The sequence below is a fragment of the Pteronotus mesoamericanus genome, unplaced genomic scaffold (genome assembly GCF_021234165.1).
Source record: "Pteronotus mesoamericanus isolate MK-2021 breed Mesoamerican mustached bat unplaced genomic scaffold, CSHL_Meso_final contig_502, whole genome shotgun sequence".
Classification (NCBI taxonomy): Eukaryota; Metazoa; Chordata; class Mammalia; order Chiroptera; family Mormoopidae; genus Pteronotus; species Pteronotus mesoamericanus.
Window position 1 is genome coordinate 4,082,992 of NW_026555187.1, and position 7,284 is coordinate 4,090,275.

Consider the following 7,284-nt stretch of genomic DNA (forward strand, 5'->3'; position numbering starts at 1 on the left):
CACGCAGGTGTGGTTGCAGGGGAGCGAGGAGGTGGCGAGGCGAGGTTGCAGGCAGCTCCAGGTCCTCCCCGTGGGTCAAGCGGCTGCAGGCCAGCACGAGGCCCAAGAGGGACCAGAACGCTCCTTGTCCTTCCCTGCAGCTGAGGCCAGTCCCTGTCCCGTCCCCAGGGGTGTGGAGAGCAGCCTTGGTCAGCCAGAGCGGGTGGCCCCAGCTGGGGAAACGGTGCGATGAACGCGGCCCTTCCCACACAAGCCACCCGAAACCGTGTGAGAGGAGGGTACCTCTAGGCCCAAGAGGCTCCCTGGGGGAAGGCAGCCTTGGTTCCCCTGCAAGGTGAGGGGGTAACCCTGTGGAGGGGGCAGTGGTCCTCCAAACTCAGTTTGCCCGAGAACCACCTGGGGGCCAGGGGGCGGTGCAGAATGCAGACCCTCAGGCAGGACCTGACCCCGCTGTGTGATTCAGCAGGGCTGAGGGGCCAGGACCCCGCACAAAGCGACTCAAACCCCACCCCCACCTCGGCTGTCCCTGCTTAGATAAATCGGGTCTTTCTAAACCTGAGCAGAATGGCATTTCTTCTGATGAGGCAAATGAAAGACGTGAAGGCCAAAAAAGAATCATAAACTGTTCAATCTAAACGTCACCAGGGGGGGAGAGGTGCCCACCGCCCCGGCCACACTGAAGAGCCCTCCTCAGCGTAGCCATGCGATCAGAGGTGTCAGTCACCGGGCGCCTCGGACACGCCGTCATCTCAGGCGCCCGCGCTGATGGTCCCGCGGGCAGGTTCCATTCCTGGAGAGGGCGGGCAGCTGGACCCAGGGCACACGGCTGGCCGGGGCCATCCGCGCTGGCACGGAGGCAGGTCCGTCCAGCTGCAAATCCTGGGCTCTTTCCAGACCCCCAGCACCGCCCTACCTGTCCCCGTGGGCGGGGCTCGGACCCCGCATCGCGCCTCAGGGAGCAGCAGGCCAGTGCTGCCCTCCGCCGCTTCTCCCCTGACCAGGATCTGACGACTCTCTTCCCGGGAAGCCACTTCTGCCTTTGAACAACGTACCACGATGGCTCTTTGGGGTCTGGATCCAGACTGTTTGGTTCAGAGCGCAGTTTTTCTGCTTTTTAGCTGGGTGACATTAGGCAAATGGCTGACCCTCTCTCAGCCCATGTTCCTTACCTTCCAATGAAGATAATCCTTATACCAACCCCACAGAGTCGCTTTCTGGTTTCCAAGAGCTCAAATAGGCAAAGCTCATTTTAGCACTTTTATTCTCTGTCCTGCCCTTCCTTCGGCAGTCCCATGCTGCCTGACTGTGTGCAGGGTAGTAATGGAAAGGATGCATCTGAGTTACCTGACTTGGGAGATAAACCGGGACTGATCCCTGGGAACTTGAATATTTTAGTTTTCAGTTCCAAGATGGGAAAAACACTCCACACACACGGACATGAGCACGCGCACGCACTCACACGGCTTCCTCTGGGTTGGCTAAGGTCAGAGGGAGGGGCTGTGGCCAAGAGGGGCCGGTTCCCAGAAGGGAAAGACAGACACAGCATCTGCATCCCTCCAGGAGCGAGAAGAAGCAGGGACACAGAATCGATGAGTCAGCGAAGACCGAGCGCATGGAGCAGGAGGGAGGGGACGGGCAAAGCAGGTGGCTGGGGCAGGCGTGAGGAAGGGCCCACACGTGCAAGTAAGAGACCCGAGGGGCATGCACTGTCAGGCGTGGGTAAGGACCAAGATCCAGTGGAAACTGAGAATAAACCCATCACTGCACCCGAATACCTGCACTCAAACAGACACATCAGAGTAGTCTCCGTATGTGCATGCATGCACAGAGAAACACAAAAAAATCACAGACACGCAGGGCTACAAACACAGAGACACAGACGCAAACACACACATACATTCAGGCACACAGGCACTCAAGACACACTCATAGGCACTCACAGACAGACAGACCCACACCCAAGGACATGCAGAGAAACAGCCACAGACACACACAGACACACGATGCTCGAGCACAGCATCCCGAGGTCTGTCTGGCCTGGTTCTCGCCAGAGCAACAGATGTCTGATGTAAGGAAATGGGGTAAGAAATCCAAGTTCTGTTGATAAAGTCTGGGATCAAGAAGAAGCAACTTTACATTTACAGAGAACAGCAGAGGACTCCGAGGCTCCCAGGAGACTGTCAAACAACGTTCCGTGTGTGCTTTCATCCTGCACGGATTGACTCTACCAGGAAGGCGGGCTCTGCAGAGTAACCGGACCCGCCCAGGCAGCAGCCAGTGCCCAGGAGCCAGGATGGTGTTGACTTAAGCTAGCATCTGGAGGAAAGGGCCCCTCCGGGGAGACAGAGGCCACAGTGGAGGGCGGGAGGCCATCAGGAGCCTGGCAGGGAGGCCCATGGCACGCTGGACACTCATCTTTTCACAGTCCCCTTGCCCTCCGAAGGGCGCGCGCCTGGCACCCTGGGCTGCTGTTTGGCTGTGACCACAATTGCAATAAAGTGCGCTGGGCGACTAGGCGTTAGTATCTCTCTCCCCTGCCCGCACGTAAACCCCAGGAGGACATGGGTGTGCATGCTTTGCTCACTCCAAGTCCCTAGCATATAGTAGATGTTCAATAAAGAGGGAAAATTAAAACTGGATGACTAACTTAACAGTGTTTGAGTCAGCAAAGGCAGCTGGGAGGAGCGTGCTCCTCAGGTGGGAGGTCCCTGCCGTCACCTGTGGTCATTCAGGTGTCCTTTGGCACGCTGGCCCTGCTCATCCTTCTCATCACCCCTCCTCCACTCAAGCAGGGCTCGCCTGCGTCTCTGAGTCACTCAGGAAAACGCACAGGATGATTCGCCAGCAACGTCGAAGCCGGGCAAAAGCCTGTCCAAGGGGCACCATGCAGGAGGGCATATCACCAGATCAGACGGAGGTAAGATCCCTGCTGCAGGCCCCCGAGAAATCGTCCGATTCCGGATGCATATCCCGGCTCCCCACCGCGCCCCGCACCCTGCTCTTCCCCTCCCATGGCCTCCGCCGACGCTCTCTCCACCACAGCTCCTGCAGGCCCTCCCGGGCCCTCCATCCATTTCATCTCTCTCCCATAAAACATCTGTTCTCAGATTAAAGGCTTAGCCAGCAACTGAATTTATATTAAAAATGTCAAGATTTCCACTTCCAGAAAATATGGAGTAAAAGGAACCAGAATTAGATTCCCTCCTGAAACAAACAAACAAAAAAGACAAAATATATAAAACAACGGATCTCAGACACTGGACATTGGGTAGCAAGGACAATGACCCCTGAGGGAGGGCCCCTAGCCGGCGGAGGCCTGCGACACCCCACCTTCCAGCCCGGCCAGCGTTCCCACACGGCAGAGCTGGGGAGGGGAGCCCAGAAGGAGCCAATCGTCTCCCAGAGAAGAGGAGACAAAGATGGGGGTCCAGGGACGCCACAGTGTGTATGGGGAGGGGCAGGCTTCACAGGCTTAGGTGGGGCATGTGATCGCCGCCTCCTGGACTCACACCCATGGAGTCCCTCCCACCTTGTTCCAAGGCCGGTCTCTGTGACCAGTAGCACAGGGCACAGTGACGGCACGCGAGGATGGCAGGCTAGAGGAGGGGGCGGCTTTTGTCTCGGAGTATCTGCCTATCTCTCTATCTATCTGTCTGTCTACTGTCTGTCCCTCTCTCTGTTGCAACCTCTTTCTCAGTCTTGACCTCTCCAATTCTCTCTCTCATCCCTTGCTCTGGGGGAAGTTAGAGGCCATGACATGGGTTCAGTTCTGAGCAGCAGCCCACAGAATGAGAAGCGGAGGCGCTGTCAAAATCACCAGTGAGCCTGGCAGTGATTTTCCAGCCCTTTCATGTGACCGCTGCCCTGGTCCACAACCCAGCCACAGCCCTGAGCGCCCCGAGCCAGAGCCACGCAGCGGGGCTGCTGATCTGCAGGAGCCATACAGGATGTCTGCGGTTTTCATGATGGCATCAGAAATCTACACAGACGAAGGAAGGGCATCAGAAGTAGTCAAAATGTAGGTAAATGAGAAATACTTTCATCTTTATTTTATAGCTTAATTTTAAACATAATGAACTGCTTAACTCAAGCATAATAACATAATATTATGGTTTTATGATACATGTAAAAGTGAATACAGTAAAAGTTAAAAAAAAAAAGTAAATATATCAATACAATGATAATACAAAGGCCAGGAGAGGGAAATGGGAGTGGAGTATACTGTAATAAGGTTCATGTACTACGTTATTTGACAACAGACTATGAAATATTAAAAATGTATACTATAACACTAAAGGAATCACTGGAAAGGGAGAATATAGCTAATAAGTCAACAAAGGAGATAAAAGGGAATAATAGGAATTCATCCAAAAGAAGGCAGGAAAGAGGGGGAACAAAAGAAAAATAAAACAAATCAAAAAATTTCAAGGTAGATTCAAACCCAGCCATATCAATAACTGGATTAAATGTAAATGATTCAAATATCCCAACTAAAAGGCACACTGCCGGATTGCATATACAAGCAAGACAACTATATGATGCCGCCTAGGAGAAATTCATTTTACATATAATGACACACTAGTTTAAAAGTAAAAATTTGTGGGGGGTAAAAATACCATGCTAATATCTAGCAAAAGAAAGCTGGAATGGAGGGACTCAATCGATATCAGACAAAGTCGATGACAGAGCAAATGCTGTATCAGGGAAACAGAACGTCAGCTCATTCTGACAGGAGAGTCAGTTTATGTGTTTGCACCTAAAAACAGCTTCAAAATGCATGAAGCAAAAACGTGTGGAACTGCAGGAAGAAGCAGGTGAATCGTGACTCTGGTCGGAGGCGGCAGCACAATCGTCTGCGTGGAGAGGGGGGCACGTGCCGAGCCCACCAAGGCCCAGCTACGAGAAGGGGCCTTGACACCAACCAGAGCGTTCTGCCCCCAGAGGGAAGGCAGAGCTCAGACGGAGGCTGTGGAAGGAGAGCTCAGCAGGTGGAGGCCACACGCTCTTTACCTCCTCTCATCCCATGGCTTGAAGCTTTGGCTTCTGGAAGTCTCTCAGGACGGGAAGCCCCAGCAGCGGCTGTCATTCCGGACAGTGGCTCTGTGGCCCCCCTCGAGGTCCTCCTGCCCTCTGGCTCCCAACCTTCAGCCCAGAGATGGAAACATGGTTTCTTTTACAACTTTCTTGAGGTATAACTGCCCTATATGAAACAGCCCGAACTGTGGTAACTCGGTACTCATCATTCATTCATTCTGGAACTCGTGACACGTGCTGAAACCAATAAGTACCAAACAAAGACGCATTTTCTCTTGCTGGACGGCATCATGATTCATAGAAGAGCAAGCGCCGAGGGCCGAAACATTATTTTCTCACTGAAATGCGACAAGGACAGGGTCTGACGAGTTCTGAAGCTGACGAGTACTGAGCTATGACTGTATTTAAATTCTAAAATTTGATACACTTTTTATATGCCCACGAAACTATCCCCACAATCGTGATACTGAATACATCCATCATCTCCAGAAGCTCCTCATTCCCTTTCACGGTCCCTTCCTCCCACTCTCCCTGCCCCCCACGCCCAGCTAGAGGCCACCACTAACCTGTTTTCAATCACTCTAGACTAGTTTTGCATTTTCTAGAATTTTATAGAGGCATATTTATATAATACATAATCATTTTTGTCTGGCTTTTATAACTCAGTGTAATTTTTTGAGATTCATTAATATCATGTTGTGTATTGACAATTCTCTTTTATTACTGCATAATATTTCATCAGATAGACATAACACTATCTATCACTTCACTTATTTATGGACATTTGGGTTTTTCCGATCTTGGGCTCTATATAACAAATAAAGCTGCTGTATGAACCTGAGTGCAAGCCTTCTAAGGACGTACGCTTTTCTGTCTCTTGGGTAGGGAGGAAGGGGAAGGGCTGGGCCACGTAGTAAGTGTATCTTTAACTTTTTAAGCTGTTTCCAAAGCAGGTACATCCATTATGTTCCCACCACGGTGTGCAAAGTCCTGGCCCACCCACATCTTCACGGACACCTGGTATGGTCCATTTTTTCAAAATTGGAGCCATTCTTGTGGGTGTGCCATGAGCTCTCACAGTGCTTTGAATGGGAGTTCCCTCAATTAATGGTGCTGAGCACCTTTTCATGAGCTTATTTGTCACCCATACACAGTCCTTCATGAGTAAAGCGCTTTATAATTCTTTTGCCCATTTTTTCATTGGACTCTGTGTTGGCGATTGAGTTGTAAAGCAGGATGAGGGGGAACAGGTAACAGAGAGGCGATTTTTGATAAAATGACTAGGAGACGGTCTCTCCAGGTAAGTGATATTTAAACAGAAGCCTGAAGGAAGTGAGGAAGTATACTGTAAGTATCCTGGGGAGGGGAGATTTCCTGGCAGGAACACAGAAGGGGCAAAGGCCCTGGGGCAGCACAGTGCTGCTTGTGCTTGGGGACAGCAAGGAAGCCAGAGGGGAGCTCAGATGGAGGTGGGAGAGGGGAGAGAGAGAGGAAATTAATGCAAGAAAATGTACTTTGCTGAACATTAAATTAGACACCGAATCTTAAGGGACCTACCACATAGCAGACATTCCATTTGGAAAACCAGTGTAATCCGAGTATTGACTCCTAGGCTGTGCAGGCTCTATCTTCTCTATGCTTAGCTGCTGCGTGCTCACCTGAAGCAACTCTTTTCCATTCTAGGGGCTTTGTCCCCTCAGGGGACCTCCCCGGGGCTCGCAGATGCTTCCTCCACAGGCCTGGCCTGGGTGGGGGGACAGGGGCTTGGAACAGGCAGCAGGGGAGGATCATTTAATCAAGAATTATTTAAACTGTGTGCTGGACTTCATCTACTATTATGATGGGGCATAAAATTTTAAGGGCTTTGGCAAAAAAAAAAAAAGATCTATGCTCCAACTCTACACAAGTTCTAATAAATCTACAGAGAAGGAATTTATCATCTCTCACTAAATGTGTCTCTTCTGCACTATCTTCAGAAAACTTGAAAACTCCAAATACACATCTCAGCGCCAGGCTTCATGTTTGTGTCCTCGGGAGGAAGGAGGCTCAGGTGCTGACATGGGCGCCCCCATCCTTACCGTGTCCCTGCTCTGTCCCCAGGGTCCCTTGTCATTCCTCGCCAGCCCGTCCTCCCCACTCCCTCAGCTTCTGCCTCTCGTCATCCTGGGGAACCCCACAGTGTTCCAGAGACTCCCCACTTTCCTCATCTGGGAAGTAGGGAGGTTGGGCCGCAGGACTGGGGGGCCCCCC